This window comes from Lissotriton helveticus, chromosome 1_1 (assembly GCF_964261635.1).
Source record: "Lissotriton helveticus chromosome 1_1, aLisHel1.1, whole genome shotgun sequence".
Lineage (NCBI taxonomy): Eukaryota > Metazoa > Chordata > Amphibia > Caudata > Salamandridae > Lissotriton > Lissotriton helveticus.
The window spans coordinates 1,377,666,963-1,377,694,579 of record NC_136057.1 but is presented as its reverse complement, the minus strand read 5'-3'; the positions used below and the strand labels follow the sequence as shown (position 1 = coordinate 1,377,694,579).

At 47.5% G+C, this 27,617-nt stretch overlaps 1 protein-coding gene across 1 annotated transcript in view; it reads left to right on the top strand.

Moving 5' to 3' along the window:
* Nucleotides 1–4,064: 4,064 nt before the first annotated feature.
* IL2RB (interleukin 2 receptor subunit beta) overlaps nt 4,065–27,617 on the top strand; it is a 479,733-nt gene continuing 456,180 nt past the window's right edge. Inside the window, exon 1 of the mRNA XM_078683907.1 lies at nt 4,065–4,153. The gene's annotated coding sequence lies outside the window, so the exon portion shown is untranslated. The remainder of the gene's footprint in view (nt 4,154–27,617) is intronic.

The following is a 27,617-nucleotide window of genomic DNA, read 5'->3' as shown; positions in this document are numbered from 1 at the left end:
ATGTTGGTGGACTCTGGCAGGCCCGTGAGGCGGAGGTTACTCCGACGGGAGCGAGCCTCTAAACTTCATTCTTTTCTGGAATGACGGCCAAGATCTTATCCATCTGTAGCAGCCTCTGCCTATCCTGGGTGGCCGCATCCTCTGCATTGGAAACCCTGGTCTCAACATGAAGGAGTTGGTTTTCGTGAGAGTGCACTCGGGCCTTTACCGAATCAAGGCGAGCAGACAGCTGGTCCAGCTGGGAGGCGATGCCGGTGACGGGTGACTTGACTTCGAGCATTATCGCCTTGAGGTCGTCATCCCGACTTGGAGGGGGGTCAATCAATCCAGCCAACTCAACAACATCAGAGCTCGCGCCGTCCTAACGAGAGGATTTAGGAGTTCAAAGGCGATCTTAGGCTGCGTTGGGTCTGACTTCCCCATGGCGGAACACTGCACTGTAGGGCCACGAGAAGCACAGAGGGAAGATAAAATAGCGGCGGCAGGAAAATCAACAAGCCAACAGGAGCCAGAGGAAGAGAGTCAAGCGGAGAGGGCAAACCAGAGCCGTCGCCCGCTGCACCACGAAGAGCAAAGAAGCAGGTAAGTTGCGCTCCGGTGAGGCTAGAAGAGCAATATGTGCCCGGGCCACCACCAGCAGAAGAGGAGAAGGTGAAGACCGGAGCACGCCACAGTATGGGGTTCTCCAAGCCGGAGTGGCGGGCGGCGGGGGCCCGAGCAGGGTAAGCCCAACTACCCCAGGAGGTGTAATCCAAACCGCGGAGAGCGACGACCCAAAACAGGAAGCATTGGACACAACGTAACAGAAACGTGCAGGGCACCACGCCCCAGTCCAGGTCAGGAGGAGGGAGGCTCCGGCCCACCCCGAACGGCCGTAGCCACAGGTCCTAGGGGCTTGCCTGCGCTCCAAATGACTGTCTCCAGGTAACAGGGAGGGCCGAGGAAAGGCGAAATGCAGAGGGGCCCAGACAGCCACCGCCCGGACCAGCGGCTGTAGAGGATTGGCAGCAGAATGTTCGTCCCTGAGGTGCTGCACCCCAATGGGGGATGGGCCCGCAAGCCTCCGCAGCAGACCACTGTGGCAGCAATGGACGAAGCCGAACCAGTCCTACAAGCGATGTGGGCCCTGGGTGGAGCAAGGCCGCAGTCCCACCACCGCACACGGCGGCGCAGCCAGGGCCGGGAGCAGCAGGGGGACCCAGTGCGCGAGGAGCCGGAGGCAGCCAAGGCGCGGTGACAAGCCGCCCCACCCCCCGCACAGAACAGACGGGGCTCACGGAGAGCCGCCCCCCCAGCAATGGTGCGACCTACCACGTCAGGCGAGTCGGGCTGCCGCCCGGAGCACCAGCACACCACGACCCTCGAGCAGCGGCGGCCCGGGAGAAGGCGCGTGCAGCCACACAGCAAATAGGCCCAAATCCAGCCACGGGACCAGGATCTCTGCCGAGGGAGCACCCAGGAACTCAGGACCGGGATTGGTAGGTGTGCCGTGAGCCAGGCGACTGATGGCAGACGTAGTTGTGCAGCAGGAGCGGCGATTACTGCAGGATAGTGGCGGATTGTTGTGCTTGGCCGGCAGAGCCCACTTAGAGTGTGGCCATCTTGCAGCTGGCCAAGCCACGCCCCCCCAAGGTTTCAATAATTAAACCTGAGATCAACCGCTGGTAACTAAGGCATAGAGAAGTTAGGCTTATCTTAGAGAAAATGTGTAAAGCATTTAGAAGTACCAAAATAGATAAAAAGTCAAAAACACACTATAATAAAAACCCCAATCCAATTGAGAAAACAAAATGACACTAAAACATAAAAAATATAATATGGGGAACTAAATATATGCATTTTTCATGATGAAGAAAAAGAGGCAAAAAAAAGTAAAGTGCGAACAGAAAGTAATAATAATAATATTAATCCACATTTGTAAAGCGCACAATCACCTGTAAGGGTCTCTAGGCGCTGGGGCCGTCGGGAACATTAAGCAAGCTATTGCCCAGAGTCACATGGTGCTGGGCTAATCTGCCGCCGGTGCCGGGGATCGAACCGTGATCCCCAGATTCCGGAGTCAGTCGCCCTAGCCGCGGCGCCACACCTCTTCCACAAAGTGATGTTTGGAGGTGAATAGGACCAATGCGCAATTTCAAGCTGATCAAGGTAGAGTGGGGGTTAGATACACCAAACAGGTTTGACCCGGTCAAAGTATTTATCCTCTGACTTAGTTTCTGAAATACAAGTCAAAATCCTCCATCAGGGCAAGGCAGCAGAATGTATCCAACTAGGGGCCAGATGTAGGTAATTCATATTTACCGACTCTTAAATACCGAATTTTACCGATTCGGTATTTAAGAATCGGTAAATATGAAGGGGGGAGATGTAGGTATTTCCAGATGTTGAAATACCGAATCTTTAGAATTCGGTATTTACCGATTCGGTAAATACCGAATCGGTATTCCCTATTGATTCCTATGGGCTGTGAAGCCCATAGGAATCAATGGGAAATACCGATTCGGTATTTACCGAATCGGTAAATACCGAATTCTGCAAGGGTGCAGGGGGTGTCACTTTGACACCCTCTGGCACCCCAAAAATAGGCATGTGCGCCATGTGGCACACAGACATGCCCTAAGGGCATGTCTGTCTGTCACATGGCTAGGTGTGCATGCACACATGTGCATGCACACCTTATTTCGGTATTTTAACACCCAATTGGATTGTGTGTTAAAATACCGATTTTGTAGGGCCTTTGGGACTCAGAAGAGTCCCACCTACATCTGGGATTTACAGATTCGGTACAAATACAGAATCAGTATTTTACAGAATCTGTAAATTTACCGAATCGGTAAATTTACCGATTCTGTAAAAATATGCCCCTACATACCAATTCTTCAATACCGGTCGGTAACGGCCGAAAATACCGATTTTCGGCCGTTACCGACCGACCTACATCTGGCCCAAAGTCCCTTGACTGAGGTCCTGCTGATGTTGTTGGTTTTGGAAGGAATAGCTGAGAGCGGGAAGAGTCCAATTTGATTCCAAGGGAAGTCCTTTCGTCAGCCAGATACTTTTGGTGTCTTCGCCCTGGCAAGATGTCTAACTTCGAACTGAGTCACTTTTTTGCAGCTCGATTCCCCCAGTGGGGCAGGGAAGCATGCTTCATTAGTGTCAGGAACTCTGAATTGCCAAAACCCTTACCGTATACTTGCACAGGAACAGAAGATGCTTGTTCCCTACTCCCTCTCTAGGATTCTCCAGAGATCAAATGTTAAATCTAATCTCCAAACAACCCCAGCGGGGGAAGGGGGATTGGATAAAATAATAAACAAAGAAGAGACTGGCTCGCGACCTCTGGATTTCCTTCTTGGCACCTTCTTTCTCGCCGTCTTGTTTTATTCACAGACAATCCCTCGAAATTGATACCTGAGGAAACTAATAGAGTACAATTATTTAATAACTTGTCCTACTCTATCTCTATTCCTTAATCTATAATTTTACTCTAATGGTAATTCTACCTACCCATTGGTCCTACGAACTAGCCTCTCTTCACGTGGTTGTATCTGCAACCTTGTAGCTTTTCTGTTCCTTTCTTCTCTTTCTGTTGACTACCTGTAATTACATAACACTTATTAAACATTTGGTTTTATCCTTTTCCTAATCATAGAATTCTCAATTTCTTTTAATTCTCCTACCAATCTTATAATGTAGTTAGATTGTCTTGTCTATTTGGTAATCCTTGGGTGACTTGAATTTTTGCTTGTTCTTTCCTTATTTTCTTTTTCTTTTAGTAAAAGTCTCTCTGGTTTATTTGTTGCTCAGTGTACTCTTTTCTCTAGGCCTTTATTTTATCACTAACCTTTTCTTTTTTTTGTTTACAGGCTAAAGAAATTCGACTGAGTGCATCATATATCTTCAATATTATCAAGTAAGTATCTCCAATCTGCAACTTGTCATACAAATCTTTTTAAATACTATTTTCAAAAATTCGATGTATCACTTAGCTTTACTTTTCCGGAATTCTTGTTCTCTCTGCTCTTCAGAGGTTAATCCTGACTGAAAACGCCTGCCCGGGGAGAGCCGCGACGAGAAGTCAACCACTGGGCGGAGTTCGGCTTTATTCCAACACGGAGGCAGAATTCAGGGTTTCAGACACGATAGAATTACGGTAAGACTGACTAAAACCGTAACTCAAAACTCGGTTCTAAATTACTTTTTCACTTCTGGGAAATCAAAGGAGCGGTAGAGGACAGGACTGGACGCGGGAATTTCTTCGGTGAAGTGCGCACTCGTTAGGGAGCGCGCGCCTCACCAAGGACTCCTCACAGGTGTGGGCAAAACAACTAGACCACTACCGCGTCTTTCCCCGCGACGGCCATCTTTGAACTTCTTTGTTGTACCACTCCAAGTCTGCTTCCTTGCTAATTCTTCATTTCTCTTGCGCCAGCTAGGGTTCAGATAGGTCATTATTGTGTCTACTGCGCACTCTGATCGATTGGGGGTTCTGACAATTAGGGTAGCTTGCACTAAAGTGCGACAGGCTTGCCATAAGATTCTGCTACACTGGATTTTGAGGCAGTGAAAAGCTTGGCGAGGAACCAACCTGATTTTGTTACACAGCAAAGTCAAGCCTTGGGAAAATTGAATTAGCTGGTCGGTCCCAGTCTTCCAGAAGTTTGGAATTCCAACATTTCACAAATTCCAAACTTTTCAGAAATTTCTAAATACGTCTTTCTACACACTACTAGGGCTTCCAGGACCTTAGGGACAGTACTTAAAGGGCAGGACTCAATCCAGGCGAAGCCCCCAGTGGGGTCCAGTCCTCTTCCTGTTGCAACTGGTCACTCCAGGAATAATACCTCTTGCTGCTTTTGCTCTCCCTGTAGCCACACAGGAAGTCAGCCAACTGATCTTTGGAGTCCTCCGATTTGTCCAGGGTTGATGTTGGAGCAGATATAGTCCTTCAGGTGTCCTCAAAGGTCTGAAACAGCTTGTACAATCCTTCATCCTATTTTCCATAGGCCCAGAAAGTTGTCTCAGGAGCTGGCAGTGAGATCCATTTCTGTACAGTCAGTAGCCAGTGTGCGGGTGTGATTCCTGTACACTCATTAACTGTTAGGGAAGTAACTGTGTCATTGTGATACTGATGTAATGCTAGGTAATGTAGCTAGTATGAAAAACCTCAATAAACAGAATATGGGGAAAAAAACATAACTGTTAGGCAATAAGTTCTCTGGGGCAACTCTACCCACCTATACAGAATATTTAGTTTGCCTTACTGCAAACTATCCCAGAGAACACTATTCGATGGGTACTCCAAGCTGGCACATGTCTTCTGCCCTGGGGGCAAGCTTGCATATTAGTCAGAGGTGAATTTTGGGACATAAGCAGTCTACTCCTCTTAAGTTACACTTACGTGGTTCTGGGACCGGCTCCCATTCCCACTGGTACAGAGCTGAGCGGACTACTATGTTTCCTGGAATCAGAGTACCCCCTCAACCACGTTTCTCCCTTACACTGGACAATGACTGTGCAGGCATCACCTCTGCTCCATTAATGAAGTTCCTGGATCCTCCACTGTTGCCTTACCTGAGCTGATATGAATTAACTGCCCCACACACAGCTCACTCATCCTATCATCAGGACCACACCACTATCCTGCTTTGAAGCAGTTTTTACACTTCATTAAGGTCAAGCACTGACAGGGCAGCTGCTAAAATGCAAATTAGCCTCCAGGATCTTCAGACAAGAAAAGGGTAGCTTTCTAAAAGTTACTTTTTGCTAAATATTTATTAAAAATCCAACTTCACCCTTAAATTGGATTTTTAATTAACATTAAAAATGGTGGTTGAATAATTTATCCAGCTTAACCGAAACCCAAGATAGCAGAATTTTTATGCACTGTTGATTTTGCATAGGACAGCCATAGCCTTCCACAGTGAAACTAGCTTTTGGGGGCTTGTCCCCACAGCAAAACTGTAACAAAAGATTTCCACATTCCCCACTTTGCAATACCATGCACCCTCCCTTTTGAGCTACAGGGCTTACAAAGGGGTGAGTTAAACATATTTATAGGGGAGGTTTTTCCTTAAAGGGTTATTTTGACAGTTCGGACTGCAGTTTTATAATGCAGGGGTCAGGTTGCAAAGGAAGGCCTGAAAACATGTCCTTTGTCACACTAGTGGGTGGCACAATAAGTGCTGCAGTCCATAGGTGATATTTTAACTTTCAATGCCATGGGAATAGCTTTCACACCATATACCATGCCCTAGCAGGAGAGTTAAATATGCCAACCAGGGAACAGTCCATTTTTACATGATTTGGGGGTCAGAGCACATACACTGGGCACTGGACTGCAGCACCCTAGCGTGGGGTCTAAAAACCAGCAATAAAATGCATCAAAAAATGGGGGTGACCACACAAAAAGGGTATTTTTTCAAAGACAGTCCATCAAAGACGGAGAGAGTAACCTTCCTGTATATAGAGCGGTGTAATGTACAAAGAGATTGAAACATCACCCAATATTAGACAGGAAGCCAATGTAATTTATGAAAAATAGAGAGGCGTGGCAATGGTGTGGGGCTTCTGCCTCCTTCCTAGCCATCTAATTCTAAGTAGTCCCTGGAAAAAGTGCCTTCTTCATACCCAGGTAGAGACTGTTACAATGGTCTAATCGGGCCCCTATAATGGCTAATAAGCGAAGTTCTTTGCATTCTATGGGAAAAAATGTGACACACATTTAGTAGCATAAAATAACACTAATCTTGGCTATAATAGGATGGTGAATATCTAATAATTTCCTAAATCTACGCAACTAAAACATAGATTTTAGGTCTAGCATTGCCTTGCCCTAGCCACATCTGTATGTAAGCTAGGCATTCATATAGATTGCGATTTTATCCTCGAGCTTCAAAAAAAAAAAAAACAGGCAAATATTGTTTTCTCCATCTTAAAATCGTAAAAAACAATCTTGCCCTTTATTGGACACCACCTACAAGTCCTGGTTATCAGTGAATTCATGGCATCTCTCCTGCTCTATGGCAACTCAATATACCTTCCAGCACTGGGAAAAAACAGTGTCATCTTTAATCAGCCCAAAATGCTGCTGTACAAAGACTCATAGCCGAGTTCACAAGGAGGAATCTAATGTCACCCAATCTCTATACCATAAATTTCCATTCCATACATTAGGTACCTGTATGTAAGCGGTTCATGTTTAACGCAATGACCTTAACAAACAGGGAGGTAGAGGGAGAAAGGCTAGGGCTCACCCTCCAAGTATTCATAAGTCACACAAGATCTCTGAGGACAGAGATCAAGAACCTAGCCGTAGTCTATGACTTTATTCCCAAAACACACAATGGTGTTGGAATAGTGTCAATAGTTCCAAGAAAGAAAAAAAGGGAAAAATATATTCCTCTTTTTAGGTGTCCCCTCACTCACCAGGGTTGCCCCACGGTGACATGCTTCATCATAGGGGCCATCCCAGCCCTCTACGGACTGGGGCGTGCTACGACTTGCGGAATTACGAAGGAGCACTTAAAAAAGACTATGTGTGGTGCAAGGAATGTGATGTGAAGGAGTGGAGTTCATGTGATAAGTTAAAATTACCTGCCTATTGAGTTGCAAAAACTTTATTCCGGCTCCTAGGTGGTAAAGCTAAAAATGGGGTAGAAATGGTAGGATACCTAAATTGTGATGGGTTTAGGTGTACCTAACAACTCCTGTTTGCCAACATGTTTCGTGCGTCCCCCTAGCACTTCCTGAGGGCTACACAGGGACCAGCCCTGTGTTCGCCACTCCTTATTTAAAGCCTAATAAGCTATTAAACACAAACTGATAATAATTAATTCAATGCTGCAAATAAATGAGGCATGCATCTGGTACCTACGCAACCAAACTTAATCACGTGGTCATGAAAAAAGGCTTAACTGTGCCCCATGGAATCGGTAGGGGTACAATATCCTGGTAGATTTGCTGCCGGGATACCACAATCGGTCAGACCTAGGCAAACCCCTCCGGTCCGGAGTGGCGAACACAGGGCTGGTCCCTGTGTAGCCCTGAGGAAGTGCTAGGGGGACTCTAAGAGCTTTCTTACTAAGTTCACAAAACTCTTAAGGAACATGCTGTTTTCTCTTTAGACTATCGTCTTAACCCTTCCTATTCTATATTTAGGTGCAGTTTTCCCTCTTTAAGGGTTAGGTTTTTTTTATCCTGTAGTATCAGGAAGCTCCTGTGAATTGTGCTCATAATAAATAAATGTAACATTATGGTCCACATTTGTCCTCCACCTGGTTTCTTGTTATGAAAGTGCCATTCTATTCTACTAGTTATAGGTATGTTGATGCTCCATCCTTAATTAATTAACAAGGGCCGGCAGGAAGGAAAGGAAGAATTCTGAACTTTAACACACATTCAACACCATTATAGAAACCCAGCGCAAGGCTTTTCTAGTTCTCAATATTAATAGATGTATTCACATAATAACATAACTACAGGAAACAAAAGTCATTAGAGTCAAGGGAATAAGCCTAAAATCAAATCCTAATAATGCAGCATCTGCCCTTAAGAAGTTAAGTAGCCACAGCACATTTGGGACTTAATCAAATTAATAGTAAACAGGCCAAAATACCTAATGGGTCACAATCATCTAGCCATCTCTAAACAACCAGCAGAAAAGTCTGAAGACGATAATTGGTTCTTGCCCAAATAGCATGTCTTTAATATTGCACTAGACAAAGAAAACACAAAACTTCATAGCATGATTTTACGAAACTGGGTGGCACTAAAAATATTACTTGCACAGAACCAATTACATTATTAATTTCAAACCAACACATTTACAAATTATTTTCATTGGTTAAATATATAATTTGTTGCACAAAAGAAATAGGTTTTAATAATGTAAAAACACATGAAAACAAAGATTTTCTTTTGTATGGTGTGAGAATGGTGTCCTATCATATGCTGATGACACTCAGCTTGTGATCACACTAGCCAATGATGACAACAGGGCCGCAGCAAATCTTAAACTTTTCCTCGCTGACCTAGCAAACTGTATGCAGGTTAGCTGCTTGAAGTTAAATGCTGACAAAACAGAGGTGCTGGTGGTGAGGAAACAGCCCTCTATCTGGTCCTCGGCATGGTGGCAGGCGGATGTTGGCCCCACCCTGGCCCCTTAACCTAAAGTGAAAAATCTAGGCATCTTATTCAACACACATCTATCAATTGATAGTCAGATCAGGGGCACAGTGGGCTCCTGTTTCGGAGTGCTGCGACTATTAAGGAAGTATGAGGCTAATACCAGCCTCAGCATTAAAAAACAAAAAAACTGTTATGGAGGCCCTGCAGGTGTCGCGACTTGACTACTGCAATGTGCTGTATTTGGGTACCTCTAGAGGCAGACTGGCACTGCTTCAAAGAGTACAAAACGCTGCTGCCAGATGCTATTAAGAATACTAAAATGGACCTCCATTAGGGCAGGTTTGGCTCAACTGCATTGGCTTCCAGTCAGACACAGAATATTGTTCAAAGCCCTGCGTTTCACGCACAGGATAATGCACCTGAGGGGTCCCAACTACCTCTTTCCCCTGATCCAGGCATACACTCCAGGTAGAGCACTTACCTAGGGGGATGCAGCGCTGGCAATGATTCCCAGAGTTCGCCGGGCACGACTGGGGGCTGTTCCTATGGTCTTCTTGCCGCCTAGCTGTGGAACTCGGTACCACTCAACCTAAGACTTGAACAGTCGGAAGCAAGCTTCCACAGAAATCTGAAGAAGAGGCTGTTTAGACAGAGCTAGAGCCCATCTGGCCCTGATTTTTTCCTGACCTGGACATGATGATACTTGAAGTGTACGGCTCAGCGCGAGTACACTCTGTTCGGAGTAACCAGGTGCTCTATAAATGCAATATTAATTCATTCACTCATTCATTCTCTACAGTTATAATATCTACGTGGTAATAGGTATTTAGGTCATATTAATGTTACAACATGAGTACATCCCTTCCTGGGGAAACTAGATAAAAGTTATATATATACACATGGACAGAGACCATGGTTTGCAGCTGAATTTTGATGATGTTCTGAAAACAAATAAAACGCATGAACAAGTGCAGCTCGTGCACAAAATATAAACATGCATTTTTCTGCAATGAGACAAGCACTCATGTTAATACGGCCTAGTAATGCTAACTAAACCAAACCTATGCTAAGCATGGTTTTCTAATAAACATTTTACTTTCAAGAATGTCATAGAGAATAACATCATGAAAATAAAGTTACTTAGTTGCAAACCTTTATTCACATCATAGGCATTCTCTCTGAAACCACAAATATCCCACTCAGCTCTCAGTGGGTGGACTAGAAACATTGTGAAGAATTGGGTCTTTTGAGAGCCTTACCCCATTTTTTATTTAAAAATTAACAGCATGATTGACTCTGCAAGGCATGATAGGATATTGTAACTTCTGAATTTCCTAAAAGAGAAGTGTCCGTTTTTACTCTCTTCACAGCTTGTGTCTGAGGTTACATTTCCTTCTTGTTTGGCAGTATTCAAAACATCCTCATACAGTGCTGTTTTCAGTCAAATATACCTAATAACTAGCTTTAACTATCTTTGGTTATTTGTTGAGTGACGTACTGCTAGCAGGAGCTTCCCAATGCCCGTGAATGCCCGGTTACTCACTGGTAATCTTCATTACTCTGAGTCCTGGTTTTCCTGTTCCATTCCTGAGCCTGTCCCTCCCTCACTGTTTCCGTTTATGGTAATGGATTTGTGGCTTTTTTTTTCTTGAGTTTGCTTTGGTACTCTCAGGATTTGTGGGTGATGCATTTCCCCTTTTATGCATGCCAGGCTGGGTAGGTGATACAAAAGGGGATGATGGACGGAGCGTTTGAACAAATCAAACACTCACCCCCAGTCAACTGATCTGGGTTTAATCCATCACCATTCTTTAGTTCACTCAGCCACCCCAGTTCAGACATGGCTATATGCAAATCAGTCTGACCCTGTGCCTTATGGGAACAGTCCAGCCCGAACTGCCAAGCCATGTCTTCCTTGGACCGGAAACAAGCATCCTGGGACCGGTTTCGGATTCATAATCCTCATCAGCCAGGCTATCTTGAATCCAGTGGCCAAGTGAACAAGGGACTCACGTCTGAGCATACCCTGCCACACTTAGGGCGAACAAAGCGATACAAAAGGGGATGATGGACGGAGCGTTTGAACAAATCAAACACTCACCCCCAGTCAACTGATCTGGGTTTAATCCATCACCATTCTTTATTTCACTCAGCCACCCCAGTTCAGACATGGCTATATGCAAATCAGTCTGACCCTGTGCCTTATGGGAACAGTCCAGCCCGAACTGCTAAGCCATGTCTTCCTTGGATCGGAAACAAGCATTCTGGGACCGATTTCGGATTCATAATCCTCATCAGCCAGGCTATCTTGAATCCAGTGGCCAAGTGAACAAGGGACTCACGTCCTAGCATACCCTGCCACACTTAGGGCGAACAAAGCGATACAAAAGGGGATGATGGACGGAGCGTTTGAACAAATCAAACACTCACCCCCAGTCAACTGATCTGGGTTTAATCCATCACCATTCTTTAGTTCACTCAGCCACCCCAGTTCAGACATGGCTATATGCAAATCAGTCTGACCCTGTGCCTTATGGGAACAGTCCAGCCCGAACTGCCAAGCCATGTCTTCCTTGGACCGGAAACAAGCATCCTGGGACCGGTTTCGGATTCATAATCCTCATCAGCCAGGCTATCTTGAATCCAGTGGCCAAGTGAACAAGGGACTCACGTCTGAGCATACCCTGCCACACTTAGGGCGAACAAAGCGATACAAATGCCAGAAACCGGTCCTCGGAAGCTTGTTTCCGGTCCAGGGAAGACATGGCTTGGCAGTTCGGGCTGAACTGGGGTGGCAGAGTGGGCTAAAGAATGGTGATGGATTAAAACCAGATCTTTTGACTGGGTGTGAGTGTTTGATTGATTCAGATGCTCCGTCCATCACCACCCCCTTTTGTACCGCTTTTGGCCACCATAAGTGTGGCAGGGTATGCTCAGACGTGAGTCCCTTGCTCACTTTGCCACTGGATTCAAGCAAGCCGGGCTGAAGACGGCTGGAATGCCAGAAACCGGTCCTCGGAAGCTTGTTTCCGGTCCAGGGAAGACATGGCTTGGCAGTTCGGTCTGGACTGTTCCCATGAGGCACAGGGTCAGACTGATTTGCATATAGCCATGTCTGAACTGGGGTGGCAGAGTGGGCTAAAGAACGGTGATGGATTAAAACCAGATCTTTTGACTGGGTGTGAGTGTTTGATTGATTCAGATGCTCCGTCCATCACCACCCCCTTTTGTACCGCTTTTGGCCACCATAAGTGTGGCAGGGTATGCTCAGATGTGAGTCCCTTGCTCACTTTGCCACTGGATTCAAGCAAGCCGGGCTGAAGACGGCTGGAATGCCAGAAACCGGTCCTCGGAAGCTTGTTTCCGGTCCAGGGAAGACATGGCTTGGCAGTTCGGGCTGGACTGTTCCCATGAGGCACAGGGTCAGACTGATTTGCATATAGCCATGTCTGAACTGGGGTGGCAGAGTGGGCTAAAGAACGGTGATGGATTAAAACCAGATCTTTTGACTGGGTGTGAGTGTTTGATTGATTCAGATGCTCCGTCCATCACCACCCCCTTTTGTACAGGCTGGGTAGGTGGCGCCATATTGGGGGAAGTATTTGACTTTGCTAGGTAATAGGTTTCTGTAGAGCAGACAAGCTATTCCTTGGTAAGGAATGGGGTGGGAAGATGAACGAGGAGGTAATAAAAGTGTTTTGTTTAAAAAACCCTTTACATTAACAGAGGGTAAATCTCCTTACATTACTTTCTCAAACCAGGATTTGTATTTTGTATGTAGCAAACAAGAAATGTAAATACATTTTAAATACCCTGTGCATAAAAAGGAAGAAAACCATAATTTCACGTTAATTGCACCTTTCTCAAGTCAAAGGATTCCTCATTACGTTGAATAACCCGAGCTTTTAGCCCTGCAAAAGTAATAGCAAGTCAAAATAATTACGTTGAGCGGTAAAGGTTGTGCAGGTCAGAATTGAGGTGAATTGTATTGCGTTAGGAACTGGCAGTACCAGAGTACTACAGTGCTACTGAGACAACTACTAACACGTTGGCACTTTATGGGAAAAGTGCTTTGAAGTGGCAGGCATTATCAGGTACAGACTAGGTATCCACATTTCTTAAGTTTGAAAGGGAATGTAAATGTGCTTCTCAGCAGGATTGGAATTCTTTTAATGGGCTAATAATGTAATTTTCGGTGGTAAAGAGGTATTCTTCGACACCGATTACCTGCTGTTCTCTTTTTCCATTTCATGCATTGCATTCGAAGGCTTGGGAGAACAAGGAAACCATCTATCTCGCAGTGACGTCGCCCCCACCCCAAACCCTGGCAAGCTTTCGAAAAACCTAAGAACTTGTTGTCCCCGTGCTGGGACTCCGGACCGCGCTTGCAGAGACCTCACGAGCTGAGGTAGACAGGCCCGAGGTGGGTCCTACTTGTGGGCAGGAAGCCCTGTGCGGTTTTCCTCTCTCTTAAGATCTTTCTCGAAGGTTGTACGGTGAGGTGGGGTCGGGGGAGGAAAAGACAAGGCAGCCGCCCCTAACACCCACTCAGTGCGGTGTCCTCGTCGCCTGTGCCTGACAAACCATTTTTGCACGCCGAGCTCTCTCAGCCTTCCTCGTAGAGACACTCTGCTCTGAGTGGACCATGGTTGTTGACCCCACACAGCCGTCCCCACCCGCCAAACCGCATGGCCTTCATCAGCGAGCACAGACCATTGCCTCGTTCCCCACACCTCTGTTCTAATTTTTCTGCTACGGGAGGGTGAGTCAGAGGCAAGTTTCCTGTGTGATGTGCGTTTTGAGAAGGCTGAACTTCTCTGGCGCAGCAGAGTGCCCAACGCCTCCTCCGGACCGCTCGCGCTAGGATGCTCCAGGGAGCAGCAATTAACTGGAATCAGCTGTGAGGTGAGCAGCGGCTGGCGCGCGGCGCACGTGCGCGACGCAGCTAGAGATGTACAGCTTGGTAGCTCGTGTCCTTCTTAGAACCGTTTGTATTTTGACTGTATCGAACTGGTAACCAGAAGCAGCCTTTTGAAATGCATTGCGTGTCGTTATGCCATGGTACCCAGCCCCCACCCATCTTCAGAAGCCTACCAAGGGACTTTGTGGATGGGTAATAAGATCCTGCAGTTGTTTCTTTGTTCTGCTGGGAGCCACGGGGGTTTCCAGCGTCAGTGTTGCGTAGTTTCGTTGATTTTGCTGCTCTGTTTTCTAATCTCTAAAGGAGTGGTTCTTCAACTTTTGTGTTCTGTTGACATGCACCGGTCTAAGTATTTTGATGATTTGAACCACAAAAAATACAGAAACAAGCATTCATCAAACAAAAGCACAACGATGAACTATTTTATTCACCAACCCACACACACATAATTTTATTTTTAATGAGACGTTTTGAGCTTTTCCAAATTCAACCACTCCCCTCATCAACCATACTATATTCTGTCTGATGCACTTGCATGCTTCCATGTGTCTCTTAAGGATAATACCATTTTAAAATGTTCAATTGTACATTTTCCATCTCTATTTATATACACTTTAATAATCTGTTATTGTTATTCAATTTTCGGAGCAGTCGCAGGCCCCTTGAGTGGGCCTTGCGAACCCCCAGGGATTACCGGACCATAGGTTAAGAACCACTGCTGGAGAGTTTTGTTTTCTGCTTGCTGTAAAGGGCGCGTAAAAAGCGAGGCAGTAGCCTGAACTCGAAAAGGTGGACTCTACACAGTGGTTTGCCCGGAGGAGGCAGGAGTCGGGGATCCAAAGAATGATTAACTGGTACTTAATGCCTCTCACCAGCGCACTGCCTTATAGGTTAAAGGATAGTTGAGTCTCAAACAGGACCCCAGGTATATTTTTGTTTGTGGACTGTAATAACCCCAGGGAATCTCTGTCTTGGAGCTAGGTATAAAAAACTTTAATTTGTTCAATAGTGTGCCCAGACTTGCTGTTGTTTCTTTGTTTCTCTATTCCGCAATCAAGACATAAGTGAGGCTATTTCAATGATACAATGAAAGAGACAACCCTTTTTAGAGTTTACGGTGCATCTTTATCACACTAATTAAAAGACTGTGCATATTTTTAAACTGCATGTAAGTATAAAGGTGTTCTATTCTGTCAAACGCAGGCAAGTATGCCCCGTCTTCAGTTTCAACTCAGGGATTTCCCCAGCTTACCACATCAGTCGGCGAGAAGAGACTCCCTCCCTCTGTTTCTGTACATCTGTCTCTCCCCGAGCTTTTTTTTATCTCTATCTCTGTTTTTTCTTTCCATCTTTCTCTCCCTCGTTCATCTCTTCTGTCCTACTAGTTTTGACTAACCGTTCTCTCACTCACTTTACAGTTTCCCCTTCACATTTTCTATTTCTCATTCTCTTCCATTTCAACAAAACATGAGTAATTCTTTATTAGCTTGATATGAGATTGCAGGGGTTTGTTTCCAAAGCTTTGCAGGTACACATGTATTGCACGGAAGCACACAGGTTTGCAAGACTGATGTCACACATTTACAGGTGTGGGACTGCCTATCATCCCAGCATAATAACATTTTGTGTTCTTCTAGGGTCTTGTCGCCAGTGATCCTGAGGGTGACTTTCCCATAGTATATCACATCTGTGTTTTTTTTTTTAACTTTATTTTTCAATTTTTGTTGGAAAATACAAGATAACCCCCCCCCCCTCAAGGCATCATTAAAAACATTTTTACATAGATCGATGGACTCATAATGGCACATTTCGGAGTATGAAAACATCTGAAAGCACACAAGGCTATGCAGTGAAGCGGTGGAACCAGCAGATTACATGTGACGTTGTGAGGAAAACATGCCAGGCTCAGTTCCATGCACAGTTCGAGGAACCCCTCAGTTGACCCCTCCCCTTTCCCCCTCAGAGTCGTGCTCAGAGAACAACTCTCCACTTGTCCCTTCAGAGTCACTGGGTGACGAGTGCCCCTCTGCCGCCAGTCCTGTCATGCACATGGCTCGCCACGCCAGCAAATCCTCCTGCAATTTCTCATCCCTCCTAGTGTGTTGCATGTGTGTTTCTTCTGCGAGTGACCATTCCCTCACATCCCTGAGCCATGCATCTACGTCTGGGGCCAGCTGTCCCATCCATGTAATGGCGACCCTGCGCCTAGCCAGCACTAGCATCAATTGCAGTAACTTGTAAGAAAGCTTCCGTTTCCTTGGCCTCGGGACCAATGCCAACAGGCAATACACAGGTGTGAGCTTGATTCGGAGGCCTGTGGTAGCCTTCACCCGGGCCACAACCACTGACCAAAACCTCCCCACTAACGGACATTCCCAGTCCAGATGCAAAAACCCCGCCTCCAATGCTCTGCATCTGGGGCAATTGTCCCTGCCGCTCTCCAAGAATCGGCTGATCGACTTCGGGGTAAGGTAGGTGCGGTGTAAGAAGTTGAAGTGAATAAGTTTAAAGCGCGCATTACAGGAGACCCGCCGCGTGAGGGCCCCTATACACGTCCGCTGACTCTGATCCAGCGGCGCTCCCAGATCTGCCTCCCATGCTGGTGGCACCGGAGGAGCAGAATCCCGCTTCATAGCTGCATACAGCAAAGTTATCAATGTTCGTCCTCTTCCACAGGACAGTATGATATGTAAGGTATGGGACATCGGCGGAATCTCCGGGCACTGCGGCCAGACCGAGCGCACTATAGAACGCAGCCCTTGGTAATGTAAGTATTGTCCACCACTACGGCCAAACGACTCCACTACCTGCTCATAGGTCATGAAGCTCTCCGAGGGATATAGGTCTGCCAGGACCTCACAGCCCCCATTTCTCCACTCTTGGAAGGTCTTTTGTTGTTCTATCTCTACTATGGGGGCCAGTATCCAGAGCGGCAGATCTCTGTGGAAGGGGGCCGACGGTAGGACCCTTTCTAATAAACGTTGCCATACGCCCACTGTGTGTCTGACCACATAAGGTAGCTCGGTATCAGCTCCGGCCCCTCGCATCAGTGCCAGCTGAAGCTCCTGCACTATCGCCCTTCCTGCAAGTAACCGCGTCTCCCATACATCCGCGTCCGCGAACCATCTGGCCGCCGGAAGTATCTGTGCTGCGTTATAATAAAGATCAAAGCGCGGGGCCTCCAGACCCCCCTCCTCAAAGGAGTGCACAAGGGTACGGAGGGCTACTCTGCTTCGCCGACCCGCCCAGAGCAGGGATGTAAGCAGCGTGTTGAGGGTCCGAAAGATCCTAGGCGGAAGCGGGCACAACGTGTTCTGAAGGACATACAGTGTCCTTGGCAGCATCACCATCTTGGATATGGCCAGTCGCCCCATTAGGGACAGCGGGAGAGTGTTCCAGAAGGACACAGAGTGCTGGAGATATGTAATTACCCAGTCTATGTTGTGGGCAATGGACTGCTCCACTGACGAGGCCACATGAATACCCAGATATCGGAAACTGGTCTGCTCCCAACGGAGCCCCAGCTCTGGCAATTCCTCCTGGGGAACCGCTTCAAATCCAGAGAGCGGGAAAATTAGGGACTTACTCCGGTTGAGCCGCAATCCCGACACCTCGCCAAAACGGTCCAGGTGTTGTAAATGTAAATGTAAATGTAAATGTATAGGCATTTATATAGCGCACTACTTACCCGTAGGGTCCCAAGGCGCTTCGACCGCTGCGAAACCCTTCCTGGCTTCCCTGAGAGATGGTCCCTTAATGGGTATCTCCAGGGTGAGACCAGGCATCCCCGGCGGTCTGGTGGGGCCGTTAGTGAAGATGAGGCAAGCTAATGCCCAGAGTTGCCGAGTGTGAATGCTGATCAGAGTGGGCACCGAGGCGAGAGAATTATCGAGTCCGCTGACCCTGGTCCAGAAACCTGCCGCGCCGGGAATCGAACCCTGGTCCCGGGCCGTCCTCTGCTCTCGGGTCTGCCGCCTCTAACCAGTGAGCCACACTACTTCACTTTTGTAGTAACCTCGGGAGAGCCTCCCTCGGGGATGTCAGGTAAAACTAGGCATCATCTGCATACAGCGACAGTATGTTGCACGTGTCACCCACCTGAATGCCCCATTGTCTCATCTCAGTCCGTAGCATGACGGCAAAGGGCTCAATTGCGAGGGCAAAAAGTAGCGGCGAGAGGGGGCACCCCTGTCTCGTGCCCCGTTCCAGCCGCCACTCCTCCGATCTCGCAGCTCCCAAACGCACCCTGGCCCGAGGAGAGCTATATAGGATACAAATCCAACAGCTGAAATTGGGCCCCAGGCCCATCTTCCGAAGGACCTCCTGCAAGTAGCCCCAATCAACAGTATCGAACGCCTTGGCCAGGTCTATAGAGACCAAGACCGTCTGCTCTTCCCTTTCTCACACCTCATGTTGGATATGATTCAACCGTCTTAAATTCATAGCCGTGTTCCGCCCGGGAATAAAACCACATTGATCCTGGTGTACCAAGTGCTCCATGTGGGGCGCCAGCCGTGAGGCCAATAGCTTGGTCAGAATTTTGACGTCAGAGTTTATCATGGTTATCGTCCGATATGACGAGGGGTCATGCTTGTCCCCCCCTGGTTTCAGGATCATGCATATTTCCCATTGGGCCATGATATGCGGGAGCACTCCACTATTGAACGCCTCATGAAAGACCTGGAGGAGGAGCGGAGCCAAGACATCCTGGTATTCTTGATAAAACTCTGATGGGAATCCGTCACTCCCCGGCGACTTTGCACGCGGTAAACGGGCCAAAGCCACACAGACCTCTGGCAACGTCAGGGCCGCATCTAGCTCCTCCTTGTCCGAATCTGAAAGGGTCGACATATGCAGGTCCTGCAAGTAGGGGAGATAAGAGATCTCCGAAACGGCTGGGTCTGCTGCGTAGACTTGCCGCAAATGGGATTGTAGGACCCCAAGGACGGCCTGCTCCGAATACACCACCTGTCCAGTCAGGTCCCCTAAGGCTACAATGCGCTCGGGAGTCTGCTCTCTCCTCAATATCCATGCCAGGAGCCGCCCTGACTTATCGCGCTCCCGGTGAAGGCGCTGCCTATATTGGCCCAGTGTATGTTTATCAAGTCTATCTAGTACGTCATGTAGCCTAGCGCGGGTGTCCAGTTCCTCTTGCTGCTGCAGGGCACTGGGGTCTGTTACAAGCTGAGCCTGCAGGATGGTGTCCTCCTCTTTCTGGAGACCTCGGAGGAGCTGTTTCCGAACTCCGTAGGTTAGCCCCATACAAGCGGCCCTCACCACAGCCTTCAGGGCCTCCCACCTAGTGGCCGCGTATAAACTCCCCTGTCCCCAATCAAGGTCCACATAGTCCCCAATGGCCGTTCCCACATGCGCTTTTCCTATTTGATCCCTGAGTATATCCACCGGTAGCCTCCAAGTACGAGGACGAGCAATCGAAGGCCCCCACTGAACCATGCAAGCTACCGGAGAGTGGTCCGACAAAAAACGAGCCTGGTGAGTAACCTCCACTAACATGTTAAGCTTGGCATTAGCCACTAGGACTATCCAGGCGGCTGTAGGTGTTGTGTGTGGGGGAGAAGCAAGTGTATACCTTATGCGTTGGATTCCACTGGCGCCAAACATCTACCGCCCCTATGTTTCTCATGACCTCCCCGAGCTGCACAGTCATACGGGGTTCGTGCCCTCCCAGGGCGGAGATCTATCTAGGGCCGGATCCAGAATGCAGCTGAAATCCTCGAACCAAAGTGTCGGGGTCCCCAGGTCGTGAGCCAAGACATCTTGTAAGGCCCTAAAGAAGGCCGGGTCATCAGAGTTGGGTGCATATGAGTTTAAAATTACAATATCCCTGCCGTCCAGTTTAGCCCGGATGAGCAGGTATCGACCGTTGATGTCCGCTTCCATATACTGCATAGCGAACGGTACCCCCGGGGCCACCCTGATCAGGAACACCTCCCTGGCATATGTAGAGAAGGACGCATGATACATTTGTCCACGCCATTTTTTGGCCAACTTCTGCGCCCCGTCGTCCATCAGGTGGGTCACCTGAAGACAAGCAATGGACACTCCATGTCTGCGGAGGAAGGAAAGGACCCTATATCTCTTAGTGCATGTGCCTAGCCCCCTCACATTCCAGCTCATAAACTTGTAACCCATGATGTGCAACCTATCCTACCCCACCACAACCTCCCGCTCCCAGAGCAAGCCCCCTCCGGTGCCCGACCTGTGAGATCTGTGTTTTCTTAAATGTGAGATTGTGTATGAGGAACTGTATCTTGTTCCCAAATAATCCTACAAACACATGTTATATATCAAGTGGTGCTCTGCTTTACTGTGCAAGCCTTTGTCAAATGCAATTCAGTGATCGCTGATTGTCAATTTAGTCTTTGCCTGTCTTTCTGATTCTTCCCTGTAAGTAGATACTATGCATGAAAGTCATTCCAATTTGTCTATTGGTAACATTTAATTTTGATTTGTGGCTGAACGTGGTTTCCTAGTGCACTATTATTTGTTTTGTTAATATCAACATCAGATTCATATTGTGTATTCTCACGTTTCTATTCTGTTTTCTGCAAGGGCTTCACCATGTCTCTAGTATGGAGGGTGCTTCTTCATCTAAGAAGGAATGTGTGGTCTAATTGGGTTGGGTTTGTATAGCTTTGAAATGGTAAGACTAGCTGTTGCTTTTCCTGAGATGCTTCTAGAATTTTTCGGCCAAATTGGGTTTAATTCTGTAGTGCAATGCATCATCGTGGTTCTGCGGCAGGTTTTGTTGGGCCATCAGTGCTTGTATACAAAACTGGTGATGCATGATTTTTATTGAGCAACTGACCCACGTGTTGTAATAATGAGTATTGGTGGAGCCCCTGATGCCATTGTCGTAGAGGAGTATTGGTTTAACAGCGAGGTCAAATATTTGCGTCCAGAGATTCACCTAAGTGTCCACAACTTGGTAGCATACTACTCCAGCTGCCCCTTTCTTGGCATCACTTAATGACTTCGATATGGTTTTCAGAGGTACTAAATGTCATTCCCAATGAGGTGCATTTGGTTATGTGTTTAATATTCTTCTTTTTTTATCTTTCTTTCTCTACCTTTCATTGATGGTAGGAGATATAGAACCATCTTGGTGACAATCCAAAACAAACAATGAGAACCATTCAGTTCATCCTGGACAGGGTCGCGACATATCTCTAAGACAGATCTTGGAGATGACATCCCCCTGATGGGGAGCCAGAGGAGTTTTTTCAATTTCTGGGTGATGTGGTTGAATTTACTAAGGTCTTTGATGATACTAGCCACAACCTGCCCGGTGCCATTCATGGGTGCCAATATGGAGTTGGGGAGGCTGAGTACTTCAAGCGAGAGAAGATAAAGGCCTACAATGCTGATCTAAAGTAATTTTATTGCAGGAAGAGCTTTAATTTTCTTAAGAGGGAGAGCTACAATTTTATTCACCACACTGTGTTCTTTGAAGACAGTGTAATGAGCATTGACATTATACTACACCTAGCAAGTTCTAAAACCAGTCCTACTTGTCAAAAGCTCCTATATGTTCAGGACAATAACAGCACATCATACCCTATATGTTAGAAATGGGGGTCTCTAGTTGGCGGGTTGTTACCTTGTCTAAGTAGGGACACTTTTTCCTAATCAGAATAAGGGGGATACACTACTGAAATAACACCTGCTCATCCCCTATTAGCTAGGCATGAGCAGTCAGACTTATCTCAGAGAGTGTGTAAAGCATTTGCACATAGCACACAGTAATATAGTGAAAATGATACAGAAGGACACCCCACCAGTTTAGAAAAATGTCCAATATTTATCTGTGCAAAACAATACAAATCCAACATACAATAATCAAAATATGCACTTTGCAAAAATAACCCTAAAAATGCAGTTCTTTGAAGTTGGTAGCTCCGTCTGTTGCTACCCGAGCATGTCAGTGCGGACTGGCGTAGGTGTCAGAAGACTTGTAAACAGTACCTTTTGTTTCAGCCAACCACAACGGTGTGGGCCGGCGGCAGCGGTTGTCGAGAGTGCGGTGTGTAGTGGAGCAGTGTGGTGTGTGGTGCCTTCAGTTCGCGGTGCAGGCAGCGGCACGGTAGTGGTCGTCCAGCGGTGCCGGTGAGACCAGTGTTTGTCGTAATGCTGACGGTAACAGTGCAAGGGGAGGCGTCCATCGAAGATCGCTGGTCAATGGGGCTGGCGTTAGTATGACCCGGCTGCAGTGTGCGACGGGGCGGTGCTTCGTATAGCTGATGAGCGGGGCCCCCAGACCACTCTACAGACCACAGCGGCGATGTCAGCTTGCAACAGCGTTGCCTGTGAGGCCAGGGCAGCGGAGTAAAGCGAGGCAGTGTGGAGTGCGGAGCACAAAGGTCTCGATGCAAGTAGCTGCTCAGTGACAGCGGCAATCATCATTGTTGGTGAGACCAGGGTTGCAGTATGAAGTGAAGCAGTGCAATCTGTGGTGCCTTCAGATCACGGAACCACCGGCAGTCTTGGTGGTGGCATCCGGTTGCAGTTTCCCTCTGTGGCAGCTGAGACACGCGGTCCCAGAGGCGGCACCCAGAGGAAGGTGAAGTCTTTGCTATTTCTGAGACTTCTTGAACAAGGGGAAAACTCTACCTCAAGCCCTTGGAGAAACTCAAAGAAGTTGAAGTTCATTCCAGTTCTTTCTGTGCTCAAGACAGAAGTAGCCACTGTAGGCTAATACAGCTAAGCACACTGCAAAAAGGTAGTTCCTCCTCACAGCTTCTCCAGCTCTTCTTCTTGGCAGATTTCTGAGTCCAAAAGAGTTCTAAAATTTCTTGGGTCTGGGCCCCAATATTTAATCCACATTTCCCTTTGTTCTTTTGTGACAAAGAGTCTCTGTACTTGTCCAAACCAGTTCTGTCCTCTCTGGCCCAGCTTCCTGGCAGGAGGTGGAGACAGCATTGTGTAAGGCAGACCAGGCCTATTCAGGTGCAAGTAAATCTCCCATGACTACTCTAAATGCAGCCCAGGACTATTCAGCCCAGCCCAGACTCATCCAGGAAAGGCAGGACACACCTCAAACCCACCCAGTGGCTCTCTACAGTGAATGCACACCCCCAGACCCTGTCACTCCAAAGCCATGCAGTCAATTCACAACCTAGCAGAGGCACACAGGATGGTTAATCAAGAAAATACCCACTTTCTAAAAGTGGCATTTCCAAACACACAACATAAAAGTCATCTTTACTAAAAGAAGCATTTTTACATTCTGAGTTCAGGCATACTGAACTCCATTCCTCTATCTTGTCCCACTGGGAAGTTATACTTTTAAGATGTTACAAAGTATCTCCCATTCTATCCTATGGAACAGATAGCCTTTCAATAGTAAAAAACAAAACACACTGTATTTCACTATCAGGACATGTCACACACACCAGTGCATGTCCTACCTTTCACATATACTGCACCTGTCCATAGGCGACCGTGGCCCTACCTTAGGGGTTACTTACATGTAATAAAATGGAAGGTTAGGGTTTGCCAAGTGGGTGCACTTGCCAAGTCGACATGGCAGTAAAAATTGTGCGTACACTCTGCAGTGGCAGGTCTGAGATACCTTTAGAGGGCTACTTAAAAAAAAAAAAAATTACTGAGTTTTACATAGTGCAAACTTGACCCGGTATCGGGTATCAGAGCGCTTTACATAGCACCAGTTGCTTTACATGAGGACACATTCATTCTGTGGGTGGCACAATCTGTGCTGCAGGCCCACTAGTAGCATTTGATTTACAGGCCCTGGCACTCTCAGTGCACCTTACAAGGGATTTACCAGTAAATCAAACCTGCCAATCATGGAAACACCAATTCATAACATAATTTACAGTAGGAGCACTTGCTTTGAGACAGTGCACAGAGGCACTAAAGCAGCAAAACCAGGAGGTCAGAAGGCAAAAAGACAGGGGAAACACGTGAAAAAATGCCAGGTCTAACACTATATAACTTACCAGGGAGGATGCTACCCAACTGTTTGTGACAAAAAAGGACTCCTTAAGAGTGGTTGAATTATGGCCTGTAAGCAGTAACACGGTCTCCTCTGACAATTCTGAATATAAATATTCCATGGACTTGGTAAACATCTACTTTGGGCAGTGTAGGCAGAAGCAAAGTTTGTAGCAGGACTCAATTCCTTTTTTAGCCATTCAATCGCCCTGTTCCCTGTCATCGAATACAAGAGTAATCCAACACAGAAACCTGCTGAAGTACTTTCCACTCACCTGCCTATGTTTTTTTTTAATATATCCGTATTGAGCTCTAAAATAGATTATTCAAGATGGCAATCTTTTATTAACTTGAAGGACATCTGTTTGCAGGAGACATGGGCCCAACTCCTCCAACCAAATGCAGAATTCCCTTTAGATGGCTATGCGGAATTTCAATTTTTTTTTTAAAAGACCTTTATTGTACAGCTTTGATATGACACAGCAAATAGCCTACAACCCTCTGGGGGCCGGCTGTGTGGAATACAGTGACTATTCAGCATTGGCAGAGGAACACAGCCTTTCTGCCGACAACCCTGGGGTCCGGCGGCGTGGTAGAGTAAAGTGTGTACAGATCATAGAATTCGCTTATCGGACAATTTATAGGTCTATGGTTTTTTATTGTTGTTTTATTCGGGTTGCTTTTGGTTTTGGATATATGCAACTGGCACCGCGCAATCATAGGCAGTCATTTTCGGTACACATGTCAACATTAAACAGCGGTAGTGAAAATATAAAGATTAGGTGTTCCTTGCAGTTCTTACAGTGCCATACGTAACAACTACATAAATCAACAGTGATATGCTCTGTGATAGTAGATTGGCCATGTACAGTGGCAGTGTTATGAATAGACTGTTGAGGTCGCAGTGAGTGTGTCTTGTGTTTCAATATGTGTGCCGCTGTCCAATATTGGCGAAGTTTCGAAGGGTGTCAAGGTGCGCGGTTTCAGTGTGAGGCTATCTTTGCGCCTCAGGACAGCATGCACCTTGGCTTTGCTCTGCAGTCCATGTGCAATGTGTCGTGTGTCATGTGAGCTCAAAGGAACCAGGGAGTGCCAGGTGAAGTACAAGTACCAATATCATATACGCTAATTTTATAGAATTTTATTAACGGTGAGGATACCCTGGTTTTGTAACATAACCAACGTGTACACTGGGATGCGAAAGAAAATAGAGGGGAAAAGGAAAGGAGAAAGGCGAATAAGGGTCTAAGGTGACTGTGAGCGCATAGATAGGGAGAAGGAAATGCAACAAAGGATAGGGTCCGATATATTGAGAGTGAGACGAGAGTGTGGAGGGGTCGCTAGGGGGGTCAGCGTATAAACGCTAGGGCAATTCCATCTGGTTGCGGCAGAGATGCCGACCATAGTCAAAGCGTGTGATGGGGTTCCCGTCTGGTGGGAAATGGGAGAGGGAAGAGACAGTATAACCGCGTCTCGTATTCAGTGAAGCGGTAGTATCCGTGGGCGTGAGGGATGCTAGGCGCGGCGCGGAAGGCGTCTGCGTATCGGTGCTGCATTATGCCTGCGTGTGCCGTGGCAAGTGCCCTATTGCAGATGGGGGAGGAGACGGTGGGCATGTGTGGTCGCTACTGTGTCCCTCTTCCACTGGCTGGTCCGAAAGAGGGCTATAGCTTAAGTGATGCCTTGCTCCAGGCTCACCTGCTGGAAGGACTTTAGGATATCTTCCCAAAGCTGCGCAATGGGGAATTTCCTGAGTCCCGCTGTTTCTTCTTGGTGTAGGATTGTGCCTTCTGCCCGCGCCCAATTAGTAAAAGAGGTGTACCAGTGTCTAGTTTGTGGGGGTTCGTTGCTCTTCCAGCATTTGGTGAGCAGGCGTTTGGCTGTAATAAGTCCCAGGTCCCAGAACCTAGCCGGTACTTCATTTAGTTTGGTCCTTTTATAGAGCCCTAGGATGCAAGCCTCCCATGTGCGCGGTATATTTTCTTCCGTGCACTGTGTCAGCAGTGTTGTGATCGTGTCCCAGTATGATTGGATGTTGGGGCACAGCCAGAGCATGTGTAAGAGGTCTGCTCCAACTAGGGAGCACCTCTGAAATGCAGTGTCGGTGACCGAAAAATACCTGTTGATCTTGTCTGGCGACAGATAAGCGCAGTGTAAGATGTAGAATTGTATGATCTTGAAGTGGCGGTTACGTGGTACATGTATTGGACTGCTCACCACCATTGCCCATTCCTTGTCAGTCCAGTCCCTCCCTCTGTCTGTCGCCCATTTGTCTCGTAGTTGGTCGGGTGGAGTGCTGCGTATGTATAAAGAGGGCTTGTGCTAGCCAGTGCACTATGTGGGCGCCATTGCCCATGACATGCAAGTATTGCATGAAGTGGTGCACTGGCGGCTCCTCAGACATGTCACCCCAGGCATCTGTTAGCGTGCGCACTAGAGATGCATGCAACTGGAACTGTCCGTCCGGTAGGCCTGTGTTCGCAGCGAGTTCAGCAAAGGGGAGCAGGGCGTCGTCAGCATAAAGATCTCCCAGAGTCTCCACACCCGCCTGTGTCCACCTCTCCAGCGTGGCTTCAGTCAGCACTCCATCTTCTCTGGGAGTGCCCAGCAAGGGGAGCGTCGGGGCGTATGGTTTCGTCACTCGAGTAAGCCTCAGGCAGCGCAGGAAGCACTTGCGTGCCACCGCCAGGTGTAATTGTGAGGGGCGGGGGGTCTTAGTCAGGGGATGGAACAGTGTACACATTTGTGTCTGGGTCCAGGCAGTGGCGTCCGTGGCAGCGTCCCCTAAGTACTTGCCGCACAGCCATCCCGACACCCATTGCAGCTGCGCTGCTAAGTAGTACAATTCCAGGTTGGGGACCGCAAGGCCCCCAGTTTCAGTGGTCATATATAGCTTTGCCAACACCACACGGGGCCGGCCTGCATTCCAGATAAGGCCGCGGAGTAAAACTTCCAGTTCCTGAAACACTTTGGCAGGGACGTAGTTAGGGATGTTGGCAAAATAATACAATAGTCGTGGCAGGACTATAATTTTTGTCAACGCCACACGGCTTGGCACATTCAAAGGCAGGGTCTTCCAGAAGGCCATTTGCGCGGGTAACGAGGAGATCGCTCTCATCAGATTTCCGTCCAATATGTCCGATGGCTTTCTATATATGTGGATTCCCAAATACCAAAACGTAGTGGGGTACCAATTGATCCTCTCGCCACCGATTTGGACGTCACACTCAGGCGTGTCCGGGCTAAAGGGATAGGCGCCTGATTTGGACCAGTTGACTTTTAAGCCTGACATGTCTTCGAAGGTCCGGAATATCTCAGTGAGAGACCTCGGGCGTTGGTCAAATCTCTGACATACAGAAGCAGGTCGTCCGCATAAAGCAAGACTGCGTGTATACCATCCGGATTCCCCATTCCTCCCCCCTCGCCCATAGTATCGCGGCCAGGGGCTCCATAGCCATGGAAAAAAGCAGAGGGGACAGGGGCAACCCTGTCTGGTGTCCTGCCGCTCTCGGATAGTATCGGAGAGGAGTCTGCCTAATCGCACGCGGACGGTGGGTCTGCGATACAATAAGCCGACCATGTCTTTGTAACC